The sequence below is a fragment of the Vanessa cardui genome, chromosome 8 (genome assembly GCF_905220365.1).
Source record: "Vanessa cardui chromosome 8, ilVanCard2.1, whole genome shotgun sequence".
Classification (NCBI taxonomy): Eukaryota; Metazoa; Arthropoda; class Insecta; order Lepidoptera; family Nymphalidae; genus Vanessa; species Vanessa cardui.
Window position 1 is genome coordinate 11,093,682 of NC_061130.1, and position 26,992 is coordinate 11,120,673.

At 33.4% G+C, this 26,992-nt stretch overlaps 2 long non-coding RNA genes across 2 annotated transcripts; both read right to left on the reverse strand.

Moving 5' to 3' along the window:
* Positions 1–12,122: 12,122 nt before the first annotated feature.
* Positions 12,123–12,482, reverse strand: LOC124532084. The gene is made up of 2 exons (XR_006966623.1): positions 12,371–12,482; positions 12,123–12,270 (listed from the first exon to the last, which is right to left on the reverse strand). It is a non-coding gene; the product is annotated as an uncharacterized LOC124532084 (long non-coding RNA).
* Positions 12,483–19,690: 7,208 nt separating this feature from the next.
* Positions 19,691–21,090, reverse strand: LOC124532082. Its single transcript, XR_006966622.1, has 4 exons — positions 20,952–21,090; positions 20,216–20,263; positions 19,895–20,006; positions 19,691–19,802 (listed from the first exon to the last, which is right to left on the reverse strand). It is a non-coding gene; the product is annotated as an uncharacterized LOC124532082 (long non-coding RNA).
* Positions 21,091–26,992: the final 5,902 nt, after the last annotated feature.

Genomic DNA, 26,992 nt, shown 5'->3' on the forward strand with positions numbered 1-26,992 from the left:
TTCAATTTTAGATGCAGTCGCTCATAATTGCAATCTTCAATGTAATTCTCATCTATAAACCCTTACATGTAAACGCAGTTAAAGCAAGTTTGACAACTTACCAATATTGATACAGATATTTTAAATTATATTTTTTAAATTTATTTTTATTACTTTTTTTAGTTTTGTTTCTATCATAAAATTCCAAAGGTCACTTTACATATGTTACATAAATAAATTAAAAACTTCTTAAATAATAATGCCTACTTAGTAAACTTAACTTGGTGCCAGGTATTTGTGCAAGCCCGTCTGGGTAGGAACCAGCCACTCATCAGATATTCTACCGCCAAACAATAGTATTCAGTATTGTTGTGTTCCGCTTTGAGGGGTTAGTGAGCCAATGAGCACAAGGGATATAACATCTTTGTTCCCAAGGTTGGTGGCACATTGGGTAAAGAAAGGGGTGATGTAAGGAATCGTTAATATAATTTCTTACAGCGCCATTGTCTATGGGTGATGATGACCACTTACCATCAGTTGGCTCATATGCTCGTCCACCACCCTATAATATTAAAATAATACATTTTACAAGATTATGCAGATTGTAGTTAAATTAGAGCTTGGGTTCAGTATTAGTTGATACTCAACAATAGTGGTTTTACATTTACATTATTACATTTATGAAATATAACGACTATTGATATGATGTCTTCTTGGTAGCTCGTTTGGTCGCTACTACAGCTATAGATCAAAATTACCATTGTAAAGTTACTATTCTAAACTGCCCATTAAAAGTTTAAAAGAGCCTTCTTGAATAAAGTTTATCCGATCAATAATATAAATGTAAAATGAGAGCCATGTTCAATATTATTATATACACCTTGGTTGTTGACTTCAATGACAAAATAAGTGAGATCTAAATGTGTGCCAAGTTCATGTCCTTCCTGAAATTTATTTATTACTACATAAAATAATTTATATTTTATAATTTGTTCTTATAACTTAGGATAAAAATATATTGTAGCCTAGGGTCTGTCTTGGCTCAGTCAGTCAATGATAATATAGATGACGGGTTTTGAACGTTAATATATAAATAACCGTTTGAGACGTGTTTATTAAACTTGGGCCACATGTGTATCTCGCAAGTCTCAATATATGAGATGAGTGCTGCACGTCCGGTTCTGTTACTTGAACTTGACTTGACAGTTCGTGTCTACTGTGCCAGCTACTGGTATAACTTCCTTTCTTTTTACTGTCCTTTCAACTAGATCAAATTCACTATTTTTCTTTTACCATTTTGTACAACTTTAGATTATTTGGTTTATTAAAATGTTAAAATATTAAGTGATTGCATATTAAATTTTGTATTCGTTATTAAATTACTGTTTAGCCCAGTAATAACCAAAAAGTCACGGAAAACTTAATTTTTTACGAACAAAATGTTATAAAATTTATGTTACAATCATGAGTATAAAATCCATAAACAACATTTTATGAAGTGAGTGTTTAGGTGAAACACTAAACACTCATTTTATTACTAATTATAGTTGCAAAATCTCTAAAATAGTTTTAAATTTTTTTTAAATAAAATATAAATAAATGATATTGAAGAATGATTAATAATTAGATACGATTGATGTTGCTCGTATTTTAAAAAAAATTGGACGCATTCTTAGAAAGCGACTGATTATCTCGCTTCGGAACATGTTCTACAAAAAGTATGACCGATGCCTGGCATCAGTTTAGTGGTCTTGGCTCTGGCAAGGTACCAAATATAATTTATTAACTACCCCAGGAATATATATGATTTATTAACCAAGTTGAACGTTAAATGTTAATATCTCAAAGCTATTCGAGACGGTTGTAGCTCATCGATTGACAAACTATCAGTTTTTTTTTTTCATAAAATAGATATGTAGATTGGTAAATTAGCCAGACAATGATACCTATTTGCCTTTGAACATCGTTACATATATTTTATCTATTTAGGGAATGTACTTGAAATTCTTCTGTTATTTATTTGATATAAACCAGACAGTATAACACACAGGTGTGTGTAAAAACACACACAATCAAATGAGACTGAAAATCCAACAACGCGTGAAGGGGACACCTTTCAACGACAATCAATACAAAATGAATTAATAAAGAAAGAAAAATAAATGTACCATAGACTTCTATTAAAAATACAATTTTAAGCAACATTAGTCATTACCTCTACGTACATTAAATTAATACCGATATTTATTGCCAAACGATTTTAAGGTTTTATAAATATATTTTAACATAACAAAAATGTCATTCTAATTGACAATCGTGAATCGTCAACTCATTCCTTAAGAATGAATACTAACGTTTTATTTGTTAGTTTTTTTCTATTATTTTTACTGTCAACTAACGATCACTGTGGTAATTATACCCTATTATTAAGAACTATTTGACATTCAATACGTGTATTAAGATTTTTTTTTTATTGAACGTTTTCTTATTCTATATCTGAACATAATTTTTTTCGAAGTCCTGATTATATTTTTGAGCTATTTTTTTTTGGATATAATGATTGAACATTGTTGTATTTTTTTTTAGTCTCTGCGAATCCTGGTGGAACTTCTACTACTGGTATTTCTACATTAATTAAAGTAGATTAGAATCAAAATTTTCATAAAGTTAACTTAGTATCACTAAATCAAAATATTTTTGTTTTATTTTTGTAATTGTAATTGTTTTATTTTATATATAATATTAAGATTGGTAACTCTTTACGAATAAACGTGTTTATTTTTATTTTTTATTATTTGATTTTATAGTTTCAATCTTTGTATATTTAATTTTTTTAAATTTAATATTTCAGTAAATTCGGCCAACAAAGCAACAGCCACTAACACGAATAAAAATATAATCATAGTAAATACTGCACCTAAGAAATGCGTACCAAAAGGAATACTGGTAAGTCTACCCTAAAATTATAATTATATGTATTTCAGTTATGTTTATAATAAATACTCTTCAAATATGAACTAAAATGATCGTATGGATTGTTTTTTGTACAAAAATAGGTCAGTAATTTTAAGAATTAGTAAACTTAAGAAGTATTTTACGCCCTCACACGAAAATATGGAACAATTATAACATAACGAGGGGGAATAAAAATAGCAGAAATAGAGTTACAAAAATATTAATATACCACACATTTCTCTATACCACAACTTCAGCAAATGGCGAAACCTGACCAGATATAGTAGGTTGATATCCAGAAGACAAGCCTATATGATCCAGCAATGGATGAAGATTGGCTTATTAATTGTTTAATTATTGGTCTAGTGGATAGATCGGCTCGCCTCCGTAATATTATATACGGCCGCAGATACCAGGACTTCCAGTTTTTAGCCTTTTCTGTAACAGTGTGAAGAACATAAGCACCCGTTACCCCGTTGATCCTACGCCTGTGTTTTCCGATTATTTCCAACTAGCGATCCCATTGATTTATAAGAATAATGACAATAAAATAGAGAAGGAACTTGTGTTAGCGTACTTTGTTATATCAAAATTGGTCAAGACTACACCATAAATTGTAGCTAAACGTTTTTTTTCATTTCACAGGGCGCTGTTCTGACATTATTAACAGGAAAAGTAAGTTTATTTATGATAATTAAATTATATTTTTACTTATAGACTGCATCATCATTGTACTAGATAATATTTTATTACGCTTTGTTAAAATAAATGTATCAATATCATATCACTAACATTTAAGTAAGTGATTACTGGAACTTTTTAAACGTTATTTTTACAAGAATTATATGTAAAACTATCACGGGTTTCGAGCGTAAATTCTAACGATGAAATCTGCTACGAAACTAAGCAGTTACTTTTTTTCATCAACCATTTACTTACGTCGAATGATCCATCATTAAAGCTTTGTCACATTATTAGAAATAAATTGATATAGATAATGTTGTCTTAAATTTTCGCGATGATTACACATTTAAATAAAACTATTTATAACGGATGAATCGCGTATATTAATTATTTTTAAACATCCCGACGTTTCGTACGTTTCGACGTTCGTGGTCACGGGCAGTCTGCCCGTGACCACGAACACTGCAAAGTGCTCGAAACGTCGGGATGTTTAAAAATAATTAATATACGCGATTCATCCGTTATAAATAGTTTTATTTAATTGATATAGATTCTTGGCTGGTGTGATTCTAGGTTCTTCCTCCGGTCCATCCTAAATTATTATACTCATAAATTTTGATGAGTTATCATTAATATACAATTTTCAAATTTTTACAGACTTGTTAAAATCGTAAGTATATTCAAACTATTAATTACTTGAAAAAAATATATTATATTTGGTAAACGAGTCTATTTTTCTATTTATTGTTTTGAGAATAAATTTTCCTTCAAATTTAAAAATCTATTAAACATAAGATAATACTTTTATTCAAACAAAAGTCTGGTTGTTATAGATTTCATTATTAATATAACACGACCTTAATAATATAAAACGGTACCTACGTCATATTTAGTAATGAGAAGTTTTGTATTTTGCAGATTTACTTTAAACGATGGAAAAAAAGCTATAGCGAAATAAATGTTACTTAAAATACGAATGCGTTTTATAAACCTTCATGAAAAGCATCTCATCACAATTGATAACATATAAATTCTAAAAAAATACGTAACATACATAATTGAAATAAAGTATATTTAGCTCAAGATAATATTTTAAATCATAATGAAAATGCAAATGGAATGTATGTATGAATTTCAACAGCGTTTTCTGGTTGAATCGCTATTTTGACCCTTTCAGCAAAGCAATAAGATATTCAATTGTTTTACAAATATCCGGGACTGTTCACTATTATATAGATAGGGGATTAGTTTGTCATTGCATGTAGCGTCCCACACGTGGGCTCATCCACGCTCCAAGGGAACTAGTATCAGTCCATCAGATCTCTTTTCATCATCATGACTACTTCGAGGGAGTTCAATAAGAGCAAGACGGCAAGGATCCTTCATTTAGACAAAGGCCTTTTTATTGTATCATTAAGAAAGCCGTACCTGAACTCCTTGGTCAAGCAAGAACATTTAATCTGAGAAGTCAGCTGTGTACCCAGTCGGAAATATATTGATTTTTGGAACAGTCAGTATATATGTGAACCCTAACAAAAATTATTTAAATATATGTCAGTAGGTATACAACAAGTTACTTTTTAAATACCTTTTAAATTAAATAAAAGATCAGTTTTATTTAAAATATAAGTGTTTATTTTTATATCTCCTCGGGTTTATCCCCGACTGCCATATTTGTAAACTCCTCTCTGTATTCTCTTCAAAACACCGGAACCAAAACCTTTAAAACAAAAGTCTGTAATTTTCGTGTCTCGGCTGCTCGTCTCTCTATTTATAGTTATATATATAGAGAATGTATCAAACTTATTTTCTTAGAGAAATCTAAGATAATAAGTTTCATCCATCCTATGCCTTGAACAGTAGCTGTAATCGTGTGATCATGTTAAATGAAAACTATTTATTTATTTACGCAGGCCTGCAAAAATTATGATTCACATATTCACACATTCATAAACATCGATACTTCCTAGTAATAATGGGAGGTCCATTTATCATTTGCATTTATATCCCAAACACGTGTATCCAGTATCACAAGTGTGTATAAATGATGTGTGTGTGTGTAAAGTGTGTATAAATGAATATATGAAACAAAAAAGTGGCAATAAGATACGTAAAGTAATCTTCATTGGGTGTTGTGTTTTGTTTAGCTCTATTTTATCATATTAACTCAATATCTATGAAAGAACCAGATAAGCTTAATACACAATTGATTACTTAAGTCGGATAATTCGTTGATTACCAAAAGCTTAACCCTCCATCTCTAAGGAAAGTGATAACTCCGTGTTTCAGAATAATTCCGTAGCTCTTCTTTTAAGCTGAGTTGATACTTGTGTAAAGATTATTCGTTTCTCCTGTAACAGCATTAACAGATCTATCAAAAAACTGCCAGACGCTTAGACTAAACGTATTGTTGTGTCTTTCCATGAATCACTTATAGTTAACACAGTAGGTACCTATTATCGCCATTTTGTATATGACCGTTGTATTTATAAGGATAAAAGATAACATTTTTTGTATTTTTCATAAAAAAATAATCAATTGCTTCTATATGGATTTTTGATTTTAGTTTCTTAAGAAGTTATTACAATGTAGGTATATATGTATGTTGCTCTTAAAAGCACTTGTGTAAATTGATCTTCCTCAGCATTATAAATTTATGTTATTATCGCATCGTAGAACCATCTACTCGCTAAGGTTTTATAATACGTTAAGATATTACGTGGTGTTTTATTGTTTTCATTTAGACAGACATTAAGGTTCATTAAGTAGTTCGGTAAATAATTACATATTAATATAAGTTATGTTTAAAAGCTATAAAATTTTCATTGCATAAATAAATTAATAATACTAAATGTTATAGTTTTTAGTATGAATATATTTATTATATAGGAAAATAACGTTTACATGTGACGAATAAAATTTTTAATGTTATGTTTTTAAATTGATCAAATGTAATATATAATATATAAATTATTTATTTTTTTACTTAATTTAACAATGACGAATATATTTTTAACTTATTTTATGATGTAGAGGATGTTACCCTGTCGAAGAAAATTTCGATTGCATGAAAAACTTATATGGAGGATTTATAGTCTGCATAAAGTCTAGAGAATTAATCGACAACAATAATATTTATTTATTTACATTCATCCCAAATAAATACCAAAAGATTAGCAAATTCGACGTAATTCGTCGAATTTGATAATTAATAATTGAAAACATATATTTTGTTATAGATATTTATTGTTTAAATATACATCGACACTGCCAGCAGTTACAAAGTATCCTGGAAAACAAATTAAGAGTCAGAAATTTGTAATGCTGAAATGAACGAATATGGCCTCGGAAACGATTAAGGAATATTATAAAGATTAATAGGTTGTTTTAACTTACAATTAAGATTCTTTGTAATAAATTCTAGAAAATGATCGGGATTCCTCCATTCGGAAACCCGCCATCTCTTTGTTCAGTAATCGGAGATGATTCGCTGCTTGAAGTAGCTCCATTCGTATTTCGCACTGAAAAATTATATGTTAATTTATTTTAAATTGGAGCTGACATAGCCTAGAGCTTAGAATAAGATCATTTTAATGAAATTGTGCGGTTTTAAGTATATTTGTAACCATAACCCGTAAAAAACCGTTGAATTTTCATGTTGTTCATATTTTATCACTGTAACTGTGAAAAAATGGTTCACCAAATTCACAAATCACCAAGCCTCCTTCGGAGAGGGTTGGCTTGTTAGTAAGTATTTCTTAAAAATAATGCTAAGAAATATATATTTAAGTACCTAATAAATTTCTAGTATATTTTATTAATCAAAATATTTCCATTTCATTTATTACCACTGAAACTTACCATTAACTGTTGTGGGGCCACTGCCATCATTATTATTACGGCCCCGGCGCGAATAAGCTGCAAACAAAAATCATGTATTTCGATAATAATATATACAATATTCAACAGACTACCTACAGGTTCAAATAAAATGCAAAATTGAACGGGACCTAAAATTACGTTAATCTATTAAGCTATCTCTCTAAATAAAAGTTAAAAAAGTACACGTAAAATAATATTCTGATGGATGTAAAAATACAATCGAAACATAAAAAAATAACTAGTCGAGCACACCACCGGAGTGAAGGTGGAAAACTATGCATATAATATTTTTTGTGTTCCATTCGATCTTTCAACTTACTACTTTATTAACATAAGAATTAATAAAATTTAATGCCTTAATATATACAAATATGAATTAAAAATAGTTACTGCATAAATCTTGACCGCATGGTATGTAATTTATGAGCTACAGAAAATTAATAGTATGTAAAAAGTCAAAATATAGGAAATCCAAAAGACAATATACGTACTCGTATAATGTTACATCTATAATAACTTACTGGGGCAACTCTCGGTGTAGACGAGCAATGCCAGTAGAAAACAAACGACAAAATATTTAGACATTATTGCTTCGTTAAATGAACCAATTTACTGATTTTTCAACAGCTCAATACCGTTTTATACCAAAATCATCAATAAAATAAAATGTTCGTGATCCACGTTTCGAGCATAATAACAATGATAAGAGATAATTGTTTTTTATTATTATTGCTATTGTCTTTCAAAATGATACAAACATAAAATTACATTCACTTTAACTAAATTAAATCAGAAACTGCGAAGCACATTTATGTTTACATGAATATATATTGATTTTGTTGTTTAATTCAGTTTCAGACATTGCAAAAAAACTGAAAGTTAAAATTGCAGCTGGTCAAAATAACAAAACGCAGAGCTACTCAGTATTCAATTTTAAACCTACTGGTTGGTATTGATACCGCAACACCACGCCTGAAGTTTGGTCCGCGACGTGGCCTATATGGGTTCCAGTCCGAATATAGAAGCTCTTCATGAGTCTTGTCGCCAAAAGGCATCTGCACGCTTACTTTCAAATCAATAGCGTCAAGACATTATGTTAACCGAGTTTGCAAATCACTCCGAATAATTGAATGTAATTCATCACTTTTTCTTACAAAACAGGCGTATTCTACAGAGAACCTGGAGTCCAATAGTCGTATTATTCCATGAAAAGACGAATGGATAAAAAATGTTAACTGTTACATGTATTCCGATACTATGGATGTAGGAGATGTTAATTTTTTGCCTCAATGGGTTGAACACTTTAACACATTCAAGGGAACAATCGTGAGGTCGTGGATGGCTTTACTCGGACCTCCGAGAAGTACACTATCGTGGCCAAAAGATACGTGCAAGTGAGGAATGGTTTCATATTATTGGATGCTGTCATGCGCTCAGATATTCGATATCATATCTTGTGTGGTTTAAGGTTCATTTTTTGGCAAGTCATGGGCTGAGTAGGAAGACTTGTTAATAAAAATACCTTTTTATATCCTTTATTTATCCTTCCATAGTGTATCGAGGACTATACTGTACCACCGATGACGATAAAAATCAAATACCTTTGTGGCCAACCTCAGAATATGAAGAAGACGAAATTCTTGTTAATTTTCTAAACAGTATCTGCTAGATACCGTTATGAAAATAAACAAGAATAAGGCTGTCGGAGCGAAGAAAACTCTAAAAATCCTACGCCTCACCGGCATCACTCTAGTTGTTTAATAGATTAGATTTTCTTTTGGTTAGATTTATTTGTGCTCTCTTGTGTATTGTTATTTAAAAAGTCACGTCTGGTCCTCATTTAATGTGTTTTTATAAACCTTCTAAAGTAAACATCTCATAATAATTGATACGCTATTAATCACGAAAACTTATCTATCTAGTGAAATACGTTTTAGCATAAAATAATATTTAAATCAAAATTAGGAAATGGGAAAGTTGCAAGAATTCCAAAAGCATTTTCGGGTTCAATTGCAATTCCGATCCTCTGAGTAAAAAATGAACCATTGAACCTTAAACTATTAAACTTCTTGATAACAGTGGAGGCAATAAGGAGTTATACATTTAATTATGGCTTTTGCGCTGTTACTCCAAGGCCCAAGTGTCTCAACTGCGAACGTCATCAAAATAGCATAACATTAAATAGTAGAAAACAAGTTCGTGTTACGAGAGTAACCTTAGCCTTCAATACGGTTTTATGACATTTGATTCTATATCATAATTTATATCACATTATTATTGCATATTACTAATATAGCAGAAGCTATTGGATTTACTTTATTATATTTAATTACAATTATTATTGTAATTAATTGATCAATAATTTGTAAAACTGTAATTAATATTATTTTATATGGCATAGCAATTTATACTGGCATCTAACACTATTTCTTATTTTAAATATGATTGAGCTGTCATTATTAAAAAATTGGACTATAGCGTGGGGCATTCTAAGAAAAGATAGAGACATTGAAGCATCGTTGTAAACGATGAGACGATTATCGCCTTGTCGCCCTATGTATGCTTAGATCTTTAATATTACGCAACAGATTTTGATGTTCGCAAATCTAGGACCTTTGCTGTTTGTTTTAATGATCAATCAAACGTAGTGAAGGATGCGAAATGTTTGCTGTTTGCAGACGATCTTAAGTTATCTCTCACAGTCGATCAACTCAGTGACTGTGCAAGGCTACAAAGAGATATACATAGAGTAGTTAAATGGAGTAAAAAATATCGGTTGCAATTTAATACCTTAAAATGTGCGGTGATTACCTTTTCTCACGGACATGTTCCAATTCGTAATAACTATTTCATTGATAGGATACAGATGACAATAATTTCAGAGGTTAAGGGATTTGAGCGTAAGTTTTAGCACTCAGTTAACGTTTCGTAATCACATAATAAAATGTTGCAAAAAAGGATTTCGAAATTTAGGTTTCATGCTCCGTACATTTCATAGTTTCACAAATATGAGTGCTATAATCACCTTGAATGTAATGCAGTCATTTGGGCTCCACATGAAGCTGAATAAAAATATAGTATGATGTTGGAGCGGGTCCAGAATAATTTTACTTGATACTTGTATATGAAGCTGTATGGAGTGTATCCTTGTCTTAGGCATGGTAGGACATAATGAACTAAGGGTTAGGATGGAGCTAGCGCTTGCAATATACATATGTTTTTAAGGTTGAGAGGTGTAGTCTATAATGCTGATGTCCTTAGCCAGTTAAGTCTGTCCGCCCCAGATAGAGATATGTGTGGCGGAAAGCGACCGTCGTTGTTAGCAGTGTCCACCGGGCGAACCAAGTTCCTCAAGGAAACGCCACTGACGCGCACGTTACGTACTCTCAATGATAGCAGACAAGGTGGATTTGTTTTGTTGCAGCCTGAGTGAACTCACATTAAATGCCGCTTGGAATATATCATATACAGCTTAGATAATATTATATTATAAAATAGATGTATATTTTAATTATTTTTGTTTAATATACTGCAATATCAGACTTAGGACACCGTCCTCTAATGATATGTATACAGTTTGGCAATATAAATAAATTAATTAATTAATAAATCTCTAAGGAAAGTTACAACTACGTTTTTCAGAATACTTCTTTAGCTCTTCTAATTATGTATTTTTGATTATAGCCTATATATAATATATAATAATATAGGATTTAATAGAAAGCTTTCTTTCGGTGTACTACGGAAACCTAATCATATCTTAATAAAATTAATCAATTATTTCCAGAGGTATTTTTAATTTTTGGTTTTATAGGAATTGAGTTGATTACAATGTACTCTTATTATATATGTATGTTGTTCTTATAAGCACTTGTGTTAACTGATCTTTAATCTTAAGGTGAATCTTAAGATTGAAGATACTCGAAGCGTTACTCATTTCTGTCAATTACGCTACGTAGATTATCAGACAACTGCTAGATATCCTCTGAAACCGAATCTCGGGATATTCCCGGTAATTCGGTTTCGGTAAATAATTACATATTTTGAAATTCATATTAGAATATATATAAAGTTTAATTTAAAGGCTATACATATTTTATTGAATTGAATAAATATGTTTATGAAACTAAAAGTTATAGTTTTTACTATGAATATATTTATTAAACGTGAAGTACACTTCACGTAAGAGGTATTTTCCTATATATTCCTTATGTTAAACTTATTTTAGATATGAGACAACAAACATTACTCTGATCTTAATGTAAGTAGCTAAAGCACTTGTGTTATAGAAAATCAGAAGTAACGACTACACCACAAATACCCAAGACAACATAGAAAACTAATGGTAATAATCTACATCGACTCGGCTGGGAATCGAACCCGGTACCTTGGAGTGGCGTACCCATGAAAACCGGTGTACACGCCGCTCGACCACGGAGGTCGTTGTCATCTTTCGTATGACAAACATTTTTTTTTTATTATGACGAATTTAGTTAATTAATGGTGTGGTGTAAATTAGAGAATAATTATACTATGATGTCAAAAAAAAAAATAGTTTATATGAAAAATTTAAATGGAGTATTTGCAGTCTTCATAAAGTCTGCAAAATGATGCGTGAAAACTATAATAATTAATTATTTATTTATATTTATCCCATACAATTACCAAAAGTATACCAAATTTGAAGAATTAATTGAATACAAATATTTGGTTATATATATTTAATGTTTAAATTTACATCTTTCGAAGAGCTGCCAGCTTCGAAGTATCCTGGAAAATAAATTTAGAGTCAGAGGTTTGTGATACCAAATGAAAGGCATATGGCCTCGGAAACGATTATTATAAGCATTAATAGGTTGTTTTAACTTACAATTATGATTCCTTGTAATAAATTCTAGACAAAAAATTGTGACAACCCTCTTTTGAAATATTGAAGAGATGTAGGAGAGGCTTTGCTTTCTGAAGCAGCAGCATTATCGTTGTTCACTGAAAAATTATGTATTATTTAATATTCAATCTTAATGAAAGTGTGCGGCTTCAAGGCCGAATAAAAATCGCTAAATTTTATGTACTTTATTTTTGATCACTCTATCTGTAAAGGAAGAAATGATAAAAAAAATCTTAAAAATGTATAAAAATCTGTAACATTTGTATTTCACTAATTTGACTTGCAAATACATGGTGCAATAAGTTCATCAAGCCTCCTTCGATGGAGGGGAAATTTGGTTATTTAGACCAGCAACAGGGCATTATTATTTAAGTAACAAATTGTAATATATTTTACTAAATATAGTTTTTCCATTTAATTTATTAAGACTGAAACTTGCCATTAACTGTTGTGCCGCCATCGCCGCCATCATAAGCTGTAAACAAAATCATATATGTAGATCTTTTTAGCAATATTCCGCAGAGTTTAGGTTCAAAATAAAATGCAAATATAAACGTTGCCTATAATAACGTTTATCTTTTTAAAATAAGAAAAACTTTATTTCAGACATCAAATACTAACTAAGCTATCTACATTATAACGATATCGAGGTCTATGCGCGCAATCTATAACCTAGGAGCTAAAGAATCGTTAAGGAATAAATTTAAAGAAATCAAGATATTTCTGTTGCTTCTCTATTCTGCAATGTTACGTATATACGAAAAAAAAATAAGGATTTTATGAGAAAATGTGATAGTTATAGCATTGGTACAAAGAACAAACACAAACTTGTTACTCCTGTTAATCGACTGCATAGAGTCAGTACCTCTTTGTGGGGCAATGTATACATACGGTTTTACAACAGAATCCCAGAAAGCTTTCAAAATGTCTCTATTGAAAAATAAAAAAAAAAGAATTAAGGAACGCGAGGCCTCAATTTTATATTGTAATCTATGAGCTAGGGAAAACGAATGGTGTGTAAAAAGTCAAATTAAGAGCGATTTATCTCTTGGTCCAAATGACGTTATACCTACTCGTACATTGTTATATCTATAATCTAAATGTGACAACTTACTGGTGCAACCCCCGGTGTAGACGAGCAATGCCAGTAGAAAACAAACGGCAAAATATTTAGACATTATTGCTTCGTTAAATGAACCAATACACTGATTTTTCAACTGTTCAAAACCGTTTTATACCGAAATCATCAATAAAATAAAATATTCGTGATACACGTTTCGAGCATAATGACAATAATAAAATGATAAGTGTTTTTTTACTGTCCTTTATTTGATTATGATTGATATTATCTTTTAAAATAAAATGATTGATACTATCTATATGTCGCAGCCAACTGGTTAAATCAGCCAGCTAAATAAGCAGCTAGTCGCCTTATTAAACGCCGGCTCCTAGTAAAGGGCTAAACTTGAGTCAGCCATTTTGTTGAACACAAGGTCCAACCACTTGGCTGAACGTTATATCCCCTGGTTATCTAGGGTGACTATGAGATTTTATGCAGCTTGAAAAAAACTTTAAATAATCATTTTTATTAAATTCAAACCGTGGGATCTTTGGTGGGTTTTCTTTTAAATATTAAATACTCGGGTTAGTATTAGAATATTATATTCCTCTACAAATAATAAAAATTTAAAAGATTTTCTTTTAAATAAAATAGAAGTAAAAAGTAAAGACTTGTACATTTGACTTTTTATTGAAAATTAACTCAAAACTGACTATTTTTACTCCGACTCTATGTGGTCTTGTCGGCCTTACCCCTAGATTGTTTTTTAAGAAACCGAAGGCGCGAAGGAGGTACTTTGTTACGAAAGGCGATGGTGCTGCACATCCCGTAGCACCGAAGGCCATTGAGTTTCTAAATTGTTGATAAAGTTTTAAGGTGAGAACTATAAGATTAGTTTTGCTTTTATCTCAAGAACGGAGCAAATTCGCATGATGGGAATGGTACTAGGGGATAGGGCAGATAGTCCCCACCCCCTCCTCCTGGAGCAATTTACTAAACCGCAACCGTCATTCATGGTCACCCTAGAATTTTGTATATAATTTATAATCTCCATAACTTTTTCTGCAGTCCAACGTTTTCTTTGAGCTTCTGTAAGAAATAAAACCAAATTGAATATGATTGCAGTCATTTTCAATATCAAAAGATAATCCAATACCTACTTTGATAACTCCGAAAATAAAAATTTACTAACCTTGATTTTGTTGTTCATATTCAGAAAGTTTACTTTCGAAATTGTCGCGAAAACTGAGAGTGTCAGCTAGGGCTGGTGAATTTATTGAAATTTCCATGATTGAACACTTTTTTAAACAGTTATTCTATAAATTTTAACAGAAAAATAATGTAACTTTAACAGCACGGTCGTATTTTTCCTCCATATTTGTTGTTGTTGACACTAGCGCTGCAGGTGAAAAATAAAAGTACTAAATTCAAATCACTCGCATGACTTAACATCAGCCCAAACCAACGGGCTAACCATTTAATCAGCCGGGTGATTGGGCGTTCAGTGACGACAGTTCATTTTACAAGCGGGCTAGCCTTTTAACTAGGAGCCGGCGTTTAATGAAACGGCTAGGTGGCTTAATTAGCTGGCTGATTTAAACAGTTGGCGGCGAGTTGCGACATATATACATGGTTATTGGTAATTCGACATATATCCGTTAGGTGGTAGAGGTGATAGGAGTGACTATTTACAATAAATTTATCTATCATATGCATAATGCGAAAGCGAACCATTTATGAGGTATCCCATTTTTTAACTTTTTTTATAAAAAAGTATTTTTCCCCAACCTGGACCATCAAAAAAAAGGAGGATTGAAAACTAACCATTCCATTTGAATTATGAATTAATATTATGTTATTATCTAAATTTCTTCATCAGTAATTATTCTGTGGAGTATGTTACAATTGCCGGAATAAATTATTTACAATAAGCTTAATTATTAAAATATATCTAGCATATTCTTTTAGGGGTGATAACCCAGACGTTCATAAATCTAGTTAACTTTGGAGCGACCTAACTAGGTTCAAAATGAACGGAAATAAAATAAATCCTAGCGAAAAATAAAGAGGAGAACGTCCTCTACAAAATAGTACTGAGATATTTTTTCGCTACATTAAAAAGAAAAAAAGTTATTTAGCAAAAAAAGAATTTTTTTGACAAAAAATGTTCACTTTTTTGCTTATAACTTTTTAAATATTGGTTTTAGACAAAATTGTAGCTCAAGCAATTTGCTACAAATTATGTCTTTACAAATTTTCTGTAGGACCAATAGTTTCTAAGTGATATTAAATAATACGTTCTCACCCCTTTTTCCATTATGGCGGGCGGGGGACAAGGGCGCCAACCCCAGGTTATATTGACCCCCCTACAGGTTTATGAAATAAAATTGCGTCCTCAAAAAAATGTTCAGGCGATGTAACATTTCAATGGACTAGTGGTCAAATAGGTAATCCTTTTTTTTTTTTTTTTCATCGCTGGAAATACGCGTTACGCGCTTCCCCCACGTGATGGTATGTGGGGGGGTGCCCGGTTTCCTGGACGCCGAGTGCGCCCAGGTCCACCGGGTTTACCCACAAAAAATCCAGCGGTACCCTCTCCGTCTTTCGGCGGGCGCCACGGGATCGCTTACGCATGCTACCGTGACGCCCTGACGGTCGGCCCGCCTATGCGGGCCTCCAACACCTAGGGGGTAGTCCCAGGGTACTTAGCGCCGCAGGGTCCAGGGGGGGCCCTGGACCCTGCGGCGCCTATTGAGGCGGGGGGAGAAGGTGCGCGTACAGCCTTTTCCTCCTCCCCGGTCGTCTACGGCGGAGCGGGTCTGCAGCGGCATCCTCTTCCCGCTCCCGCTCCGCGGCTTCCTTCTGCGACATCACGTTTTCGCAGAAGGAGCGCATCTTCGACCAACACGTCTCGCTGCCAAGCATTTCATTGACAATGCTCGACAGCGAGAGGTCTCCGCCCATAGACGCCGCCAAGGAGTGCCTCTGGGGCCCCCACGCGGCACACTCACTCAGGGTGTGGTGCGCTGTGTCGACTGGCGCACCACACTCGTGGCAGGAGGGTGACACCTTCCACCGCGCTATTCCGTGCAGGTACTTACCGAAGCATCCGTGCCCGGTAAGTAACTGCGTCATCCTGAAGGTGAGCGTGCCCTTCTTCCTCGCGACCCAGCGACTCAAGTGGGGACGGATCGCCTCCACTGTCGCCAGGCCCGCCGTGGGTGACCCCAAGTCCTCCTGCCATCGGGCGATCAGGGCTTGCTGGGCTAGAGCCCTGATCCGCCCGACCTCCGCCGATCCTGGACGTTCGCCGCGGTTCCTCGCCTCTACCCGGAACCGGTACACCTCCGCGAGCACCTCCACCTGGAGCTCCCAGGGCGGAAGGCCCGCGAGAAGTTTCGCCGCAGTCCACGACACCGTACGGTACCCTCTGATGCCTCTCACCGCTATGACCCTCTGCGGCTTACGCAGGAGGGCCCGATTGTCAGCGGTGAGGGCGTCGACCCAGATCGGGGCACCGTACAGCGCCATCGACCTCACTACACCGGAGTATAGACGCCGGCATAGCGATCCCGGCCCCCCCACATTCGGAAGGAGGCGGCCGAGAGCGGCGGCGGCGTTGATGAGCCTCGGGCCGAGATGCACAAAATGCTGCCCGAAGCTCCATCTACCGTCCAGGATGAGACCCAGATACTTCATCTGGGCCTGCACCTTGATCACCGTCCCCCGGACGGTGATACTCGCCCCTCGTAGGGGTCCCTTCCGTGGACCGTGGAAAATAGGTAACCCTGGCTAAATACCACCATTTATTTTGACCGTTGTATAATAAGTTTTTTAGCAAACATTAAAGGTAATTTTGGAGTCTTTCTTTGGAGTAATTCTCCGGCGAGTCATGGAGGCGTACTAGGGCAGCTAGTTAATTAAAATATCTGATTCTTTTTCTCATATCCATTAGGCTTAGTACTTCGAGGGTTATGCTATACAGCCTATCACCGGTGACGATCAAATAATTATTATTTTAAGTTACCTTTAAGAGATAGTCATATACCATCGCCGACTTTTTTAAAGGTCGTTTTAAGGTATACATTAGTGTATTACATTATTTGCTACTATTTAGTGGGGTTCAGCCAGCGTTTACAATATAAGCGCAAATAATGTATAAATGTACGACATCAGATTAGAAACATCTAAAATTATCAGTGTTTTATTTCATAATTATTGTCTATGAGTTATATACAAAAACCTCCTTCGTAAATCACTCTCTCTATCAAAAAACCGCATCAAAATCCCTTGCGTTTTAAAGATTCTAAGATATAATAAAATATTTAAGTGACAGAGACAGAGAAAGCTTGTTTTATACTAGATGATGGTTATAGCACTGTTCCCCCAAGATACAAGTGTCTTAACTGAGAACATGATATCATTAGGAATAAGAAACGAATATTTGAATAATTTGTTCGCATCAGCTTTTTCCTACTAACAAACATGATTTCAGAAATACACGGGACTGCTTACTAATATACAGACTTTACTAAGTAACATACAGGAGGCTAGTATGTCAATGCTTGTAGCGACCACACGTAGACCCATCCTTGCCCCAAGAGAACCAGTGCCAGTGCATCAGGTCTCGTTATCATTGTATCCAATAGACACGCAAGAAAAACAGGAACGTACTTTCTATGTCACGAAGAGTAGCTGCAATCGTGTGATAATGTTAATTTAGAACTATAAATTTGATATACTAATTACGAAGACCTTAAAAATTTATGAATCACAATATTTGTAACTGCGTTTTCTGATATCAAACTGCTCAAATGCTGTCAAAATGCTTTGCTTTCCAATTGACCGCAGAACTGAACGATGCTTAAAATATCAACGCCAATTACTCCGATTCTAGCTTTGGTGATTCTCGGATTGTTCTGAAATCGTGGAGATACGACAAATTGCTTTTTTTGAGCGGATAACGCGCAAACTTGCGTCGTTTCGGGGTAGTTATTTCATAATATCCGAAAAAGTAGGTCTTTTAACATCCTTAAACCTAGGGAAAGTGACAACTACGTTTTTTAAAATAATTCTGTAGCTCACTTTTTTTAATAGGAGTTGACGCATGTATATATGTAGGTTATTAGTTTTAGCTGTTACAGGATTAACAGATCTATCAGAAAACTGTCAGACACTTTCTCTCATGCAATTGATGCATCTTTCCAAGAAACACTGAATCCTAGCACGGTATTATCTCCCAACTGCACATGAGCGTATGATTTATAAGGATAAAAGGTACCATTTTTTTTATATTACTATTATTAAATATCTTACAAAAGATTTCTGACTTTAGTTCCTTAACAATTCAATTATAACATGTTCCTCTTAAAAGCACTTGTGTAAATAACGCAACGTAATTTACGTTCTTCGTGCAATCGCCGAAGTTTTGGAAGACAATAAGATCTTAGGTGTAGTTTGTTATTTCCATTCTGAGATACATTGAGACTATTTAGCAGGTGCTTAATATTTATAAAGTTTAATTTAAAGGCACTGAATAGAAAAAAAAAATACATAATAATAATAAAAAGTTAGAGGTTTTGCTATGAATATATTTAGTAATATCGGAAAATAAGTCTAACATATGAAAAAACAGAGCCGGTGCCGCTGCGGAAAAAGCTGAAGCCAAAAAAATAACTAAATATTCGTGTATTATATCTAATTACTTTTTTGTTCCATTTGCTGTCGAAACGCTTGGCCCTTGGAGTAGTGGTGCAAAAAGCTCATCAAAAGTATAACACCTCGCCTCATTGCCTCCACTGGTGACAGGAGGGCTGGTTCGTTTTTTGCCCAGAGGATCGGAATTGCGATTCAACGGGGAAATGCTGCTAGCATTCTTGCCACCATTCCACGCGGTCAAGATTTATACAGTAACTAGTTTTAGTTCATATTTGTATATATATATTTAAGCATTTAATGTTGTTAATTCTTATGTTAATAAAGATGTTAGTACATATGAAAAATAAAATTCTTATTATTATGATCATAAATTGATGAAATTGTTTAATTTAACAATGGTGTGGTGTAAATGGTGCCTGTTTTTTTAAACTTATCTTATTACGTAAAATAATATTATTCTGTCGAAGAGAATTTTGTTTGTATGAAAACTTTAAATGCAGGATTTGTAATGTCAATAAAGTCAGTAGGAGAATGATGTATAAAAACAATAATAATTATTTATTATTTATTTATATTTATCCCAATTATCAAAAGTTTATCAAATTTTACGAATTAATTGAAAACAAATATTTTGTTGTAGATATTTAATATTATAATTTACATCTTTCGGCGACCTGCAAACAGTGTTAAAGTATCCTGGAAAACAAATTTAGAGTCAAGGTTGTGATGCTAACCTGAAGAAACGTATAAGAAAAATTATGAGCATTTAATAGCCAGCATGGACTTACAATTATTATAATCCTTGTAAAAATTTAGGGAAGTAGCGGATTTATCTTCCCGCTTGTTGAACACTAACCGGATTGGATTTGCTGCTTGACAGGGCTTGATTTGTATTATCCACTGAAAAATAATATTTTATTTTATTTTAAATTGGAACTGACATAGCCTAGAGCTTAGTATAAGTTAATCTTAATGTGCGGCTTCAAGTCCGAATAAAAATCACTGAATTTTAATGTGATTTATTTTGATCACTCTATCTGTGATGGAAGAAATGGTAAAGAAAAATATAAAAAAAATGCATAAAAATCTGTATTAACACTAAAACTTACCATTAACTATTGTGCCGCCATCAGGGCTAGCATTACGGCGCTGAGTAGCTGCAAACAAATTCATGAATATATACTTCATACTATACTCCAGAGAGTTTAGGTTAAAAAAAAATTATAGAAACGTTGCCTAAAATAACGTTTAACTTTTTAAAATAAAAATAACTTTATTTCAGACATAAAATATTAACTAAGCTATGTTTATAATCCAATAAAAGCATTATAAGTGAAACAATAAAGCTCTGATGTATTTTTAACTTGAAAAAAAATAACTAATGGAGCATACCGCTGATGTGAAATTGAAAATAATGAATATAATTGTATTTTTTGGGTTCCATTCGATTTTTCAACTTCAGACAGATGAGCACACTACCTGAATATAGTCAGCTACACAGATAGACCAAGACAGCTAAAGGGAAAGATAGGCTTGTGCTACAAATTACACTACTACGACTACGAGCGCATATGAATATAATCTTGAATATGATATGACTTCAAACCGGGCTGCTACTGAGAATTTCTTGACAGAAAACCGCACATTTTTGTGGACACGATCTGGATTGTACCTTGTATTCTAACTTATAAGCTATCCACTTCACCAATGAGGCCTAAATTTTATATTCTAATTTACTAGCTACAGAAAATGAATAGTATGTAAAAAGTCAAAATACAGGAAATCCAAAGGACAATATACGTAGTCGTATATTGTTATATCTATCATCTAAATGTGACAACTTACTGGTACAACCGCCGGTGTAGACGAGCAATGCCAGTAGAAAACAAACGACAAAATATTTAGACATTATTGCTTCGTTAAATGAACCAATTTACTGATTTTCCAACTGCTCAATACCGTTTTATACCAAAATTATCAATAAAATAAAATATTCGTGATACACGTTTCGAGCATAATGACAACAATAAAGATAATTGTCTTGCTGATATCAGTCCTTTATTTGATTATTATTTAAAATATTACTAATACAAAATACAATGATTGTGATGAAAGTTCTTGCGATATGGATCGCGTATTCGACAGGGAAGCTGGACTCCTGCAAGCAATGGTCATATATTCCGTGACAAGGCGAATGGACTAGAAATGTTAACTGTTATATTTATTTTGATACTATGAATGTAAAAGATATTCATTTTGTGTTTTTAATGGGATTTATACATTCAAGGGAATTATAATCTTGCGCTCGTAATTGGCTGAATTCGGAGGTCCATATAATCAGATACGCTATCCTGGCCAAAGGATACACACAACCATCCATGAAACCATCAACATATTATTGAAAATCGGCGTTGGGTTCTTGGAACCCAACTTAGAAGCTGAATGGTACACCATTTAGAGAGCGGAGGGACTCGCTCTCAGCAGGTAGGCCGACCTATAGCCTGTAAGCCTATAAAGTATTTTAAATATAATATTTATAAATAATCATTAAAGATTATATAACTTCTAGCTGTTGAGCTAAATTCAGTCACAGAATTATATGGATGTGATGAATACTTTTTGATTTGACATTTTTATAAATAAAATTAGAAATATAGTATTATTAAATTTGACATGGGACTCTTTCTTTGGAGTAATTCTCCGGCGGGTCAGGAAGGCTTACTAGGGCATCTAGTTAATTAAAATATCTGATTCTTTTTTTCTTATCCATTAGGCTTAGTATTTCGAGGGTTATGCTATACAGCTTATCACCGGTGACGATCAAAATCGAAGAGCTTCGTTGTTAACCTTAGAATATCTAGAATATACCGTTTAGAAAACGAACAAGAATAAGACTGCATGGAATAATTGCAAGAATTAAAACAGCATTTTCGAGTTGAATTACAATTCCGATCCTCTGAGGAAAAAACGAATCTGTGTTTGTTTTTTTATCGTTTAAATAACATATAAGACATTGAGCACAAACTTTATTCAAGGTACTTAATTGGATAAGGATTAATGCTTAAAATCTCTTCGAAAGTAAGCGTTTATTTCTCGGGTAGTGGAAAATAACTCATAAAGTAATAATCAACGCTCTTTGTTTAAATAATTCACAAGCATAAACTGAACCACTTATTTGACTCTAATCATAATATACTGTTGGAATAGTGGTGTTAGCACCTGCCTACACCCAGAACATCAGTCGGAACCTAGATCGATTTCCACCGCGGGTGAAGGACTTTTTCTATAATTATTTCATGTTAACTACAATAAAATTAATTTAGAAGAAGTAAAATAGTAACATAAGTCTTGGAACATGCGAAGCGTGCCAAACCCACATCAGCGTTACAATGAAACGTATAAAATGCAGTCAGTGCGGTCGCATATATCATTCTGAGTGCGTAAGGTTTAGCGTCGACTCGGTTTCCGCAAGAATTCAATGGAAATGCCCAAAATGTGTAGCGACCGTCCGTAAAGGTGGGGACAATAGTAACACATCGGTACGAATTGAAAAATCAAGTCCCCAGCTCTCAGTCGACACCGATTCCATTGTCATTGCACTAGAACATGATGTATACGCGGTTTTACCGGATCACGTTAATCAACCGATTCGAAGAAGTTCTCGATGCTAAGCTTAAAACGATTAAACATTAAATCGTAGATACTATCATCGCAAAATTAAAAAGTGAAATAATCTCGTTGTCTTCGGAATTCTCTCAACTGCAAGCCTCCTACTGTCAACTTCAAATTGAAAATGACAGTCTAAAAAACGAAGTATGTGTGCTCCAAAAACAAATTTCTCTCTGCGAAGATCAGTTATCAGAATTACGTTCTTAATTTGGTAAGCAACAACAACAGGCAAGAATTAATAACCTAGAAATTGTAGGACTGTCACAAATGAACAGTGAAAATACAATTGATCTTATAAGGAACATCGATAAATACGCTGGAGTTGAATTGAACCACGACGACTTCGAATTTGCGCACCGAATCCAGCCGCAAAAAACCATAGCCGGATGACCAAAATCTATTGTAGTCAATCTAAAAGACAGGTTGTGTAAGGATAAAATACTCTCAGGACTGAAAAGGAAGAAAGGTATTTGCACAAAGGACATAGGTATTAAAGGTGCAGAAAAGAGATTTTTCGTCAATGAACATCTAACCCCTGAAAACAAACAATTCCTAAAAACAAACTAAACAGCGGCACGTGAAAAAGCTTACAAGTTTGTTTGGGTTACGAACTGCAATATTTTTTTAAGGAAAAACAAAGAGTCACCAGCATTAAGTATACGCTCAGAGAAAGACTTAGACAAGATAAAATAATAATTGATCTTATATTGCCATTATTTTTTTTATTCCACTACGGATTTCACTGTATATATTTTTAAATTGTTGACGTCTTTATACTTGTTCTGGAAATATTCACAATACACGCACTACATACACATTTATCATTCACCTGAATACTCATACAGCAAATTCCATGCATTTAAACGACGATACGCAAACTTAAATAAACAAATAGTAACTCAGCCATACCAATATCATTCCAATTCTCATACAGTGCATTGGTACATTGTTACGGAATCAATCAAAATCTACATACTATTAAATTTAATAAAATATATCAGCTTAATATTATGGTACTCATTACGGATACTATCAGGCGCTAATCCCTTAGAAATATTTTATCAAAACGTACGTGGTTTATGTACTAAAACTAATGAATTTAGACAAAATATTCTTAATCATAACTTCGATTTAATTTCTAAGTAATTTTAATTACTGAGTCATGGTTGACAAATGGTATCTTTGACTGTGAAATCTACAACAGCAGATACGATATCCTAAGATGCAATCGAAATATTGAAACTTCCACAAAAAGAAAGGGTGGTGGAATACTTCTATGTGCCCTAAAGAAATTACACATACAACACCGTAGTGAATGGGCTTGTCATGGAGTCGAATCCCTTTGAGTAACTATACCTAGTGAACATTTGAAAAAACAAGGACATCGAAACATTCATATTGGGTTAATCTACGCGCCTCCAGATGACCTATAATCATCTCGCCTTGTATTAATAACATCCCGTTTAGCTGAAATCACTTCCAAGCAACCAAATGACTACATCATTCTAGCTGGTGACTCCAACCTACCGAATGTTAAATGGTCAGATAGTGGAACTGTAATACAAAAACAAGGACTAAATTACAAACCGCTATGGAGAATTTTATTGACATATGCAATCTTTCTGATTTGAAACAACATAATACAGTTGTCAATAATAAAGACAGAACCTTAGATCTGATATTTAACAACATAAATTTTGAAGTTTATCACTGCCCCTGCCCATTCGTCTTAGACGAACCGTATCATCCATGTCTTCAATTCAATCTCGCCAATCTGCAGATTCGTAACTTGCGCAAAAAACCTGTCATAAATGAATATCTATCTAGGATTAATTGGTTTGACATATTAAAAGCAGATTCAATGGTCGGAGTTATCAACACGTTTTACGCAATTTTAAGAGACGCTATTAAAAATTTCGTTCCAATAGAAACGAAATTCAAGAATAACTTTCCAGTGTGGTACTTCAAACCATTAATCCATGTAGTAAAAGAAAAGTTACAAAAGCACAAACTATGGAAAGTGGGGAAAAACTCTCGAGATTACGATGAGTTTGCTATATTAAGGACGAGACAAAAACATCTCCAGAGTAGATGCTGTGCTGTATACACTCAACGTATGCAAACCTTCATACTCAAGGACCCTAAACAACTTTTTTCATTTACTAAATCATTGAGAAGCAACCAAAATGGAAACCCTACAAAACTTACTCTAGGAGAGACTATATACACAGATGAATCTTCGATGTGTAGAGGATTCAGTGAGTATTTCGAGAAATCAGCCTAGAATATCGTAGAATTGATCCATTAGCAAAACCATTATCGAAGAAAAAGAAGTTTACAATTTGCTCAAAACGCTTAGGACTGATAAAGGGCCAGGTAGTGACGGCATTCCACCATTATTTCTATCCAAGTGTTCTAATAACCTAGCTAAACCACTTTCAATTATTTTTAACCTTTCTGTTAATGTGTTTTGTACTTTTCCCGATGTATGGAAAGAAGCTCTTATAGTACCACTCCACAAAAGTTCTAAAACAAAAATTGAAAATTACCGACCGATTTCTATCCTGAACGCAATAAGCAAGCTGTTCGAAAAAGTGGTTTACAGAAAAATATGCCCCACATCATATCATCAGGGATCCCGCATGGATCCATTTTGGGGCCCCTTCTATACAATGCATATCTTTTTGCCATCGGCAATTGTTTCAAACATTCACACTATTTGATGTTCGCTGACGATAAAAAAGTCTACTTTAAAATAAGATCATTCGAGGATTTTCTTAAATTACAAGATGATTTATATGCTCTGTCAAAATACTACGCGAAAAACAGAATTACAGTAAAAGTTAAGAAATGTCATCATATAACTCTGACTCGTAAAAAAAAAAACAAAAATTAATTTCGATTATAAAATCAATGACACGACCATTGCTAAAAAATCCACAGTTTCAGATCTAGGCATTAAAATTGACACTAAAGTTTCAATGATTGAACACATTGACGCAGTAACAAATAGGGCGTATAAACAACTTGGTTTTATTAAGCGAGCAACGCAATCATTTAATAATATTGAATGCATAAAAATACTCTACTTTGCATACGTTCGAAGTATCTTGGAATATGCAAATAGTATATGGTCACCTCTATGTAAAAATCATATTCAGAGACTCGAATCTATACAATATAAATTTCTCAAATACTTAGCGTACAAAGATTTTAAAAAAATTGACAGTTATAAAGAAGGCTGTGTTTATTATAAACTAGATTCGCTAAAGCAAAGACGAAATCAAAAGGATATACTGTTGCTACAAGCAATTTTAACTGGTACGATGGATTGCCCCAGTTTGGTGTCAGCATTCTCTCTAAATGCCTCCACATTTAGATCGCGTTACCCTCTAACCACCTACTAGTTGTTCCAAAATGAAACACAAATTATGCAAAAAGCTCTATATGTGTACGTCTAGCAAAACATACAAGAAATTATTTTCTCATTTAGACCTGTTTCACTTTTCCAAAAAACAATTGAGGAATCAAATAACACTATCCTACCGCCAAAAATAAACACGCACACACACACCCACACGCACACACACACAACACACAAACACATACACACAGAAACAGACATACACGCATGCACAAACACTCATACAAATACCCATACACTTGTGAATATTCTCTTGTCACAAACGTCAACAATTTTCTTTAGACCTACTTTCTTTTTGTTATCCACTTTGTTAAATATATTATATTAAATACTTTATATTGTAATCTTTGTGGCCATAGTCTTCATAAAATTTAAAAAACTGTACAAAAATATAATCTGTATACGCTGTTGATTACAAATAAATAAATAAATAAACATGTATAAATTTACGACATCAGATTAGAAACATCTATTTAAGTATGATACAGAGACAGAGAAAGCTTGTTTTATACTAGATATGTACCTAGTGATGATGGTTTTAGCACTGTTCCCCCAATATACAAGTGTTTTAACTGAGAACATGATCAAGTTAGGTATCATTAGGAATAAGAACCGAAGAAGGTTACAAGTTTATTCTTACAAAAAATGTAAATAAACTTGTAACACCCAGTTTCCGTTTGCATACGGTAAATAGAACGCTTTTGGGAAATGGTATACGCATATATAATAAGATACCGGAAAATAGAATAAATTTACCATTCTCAAAATTTAAAAAGATTATTAAGACTAAATT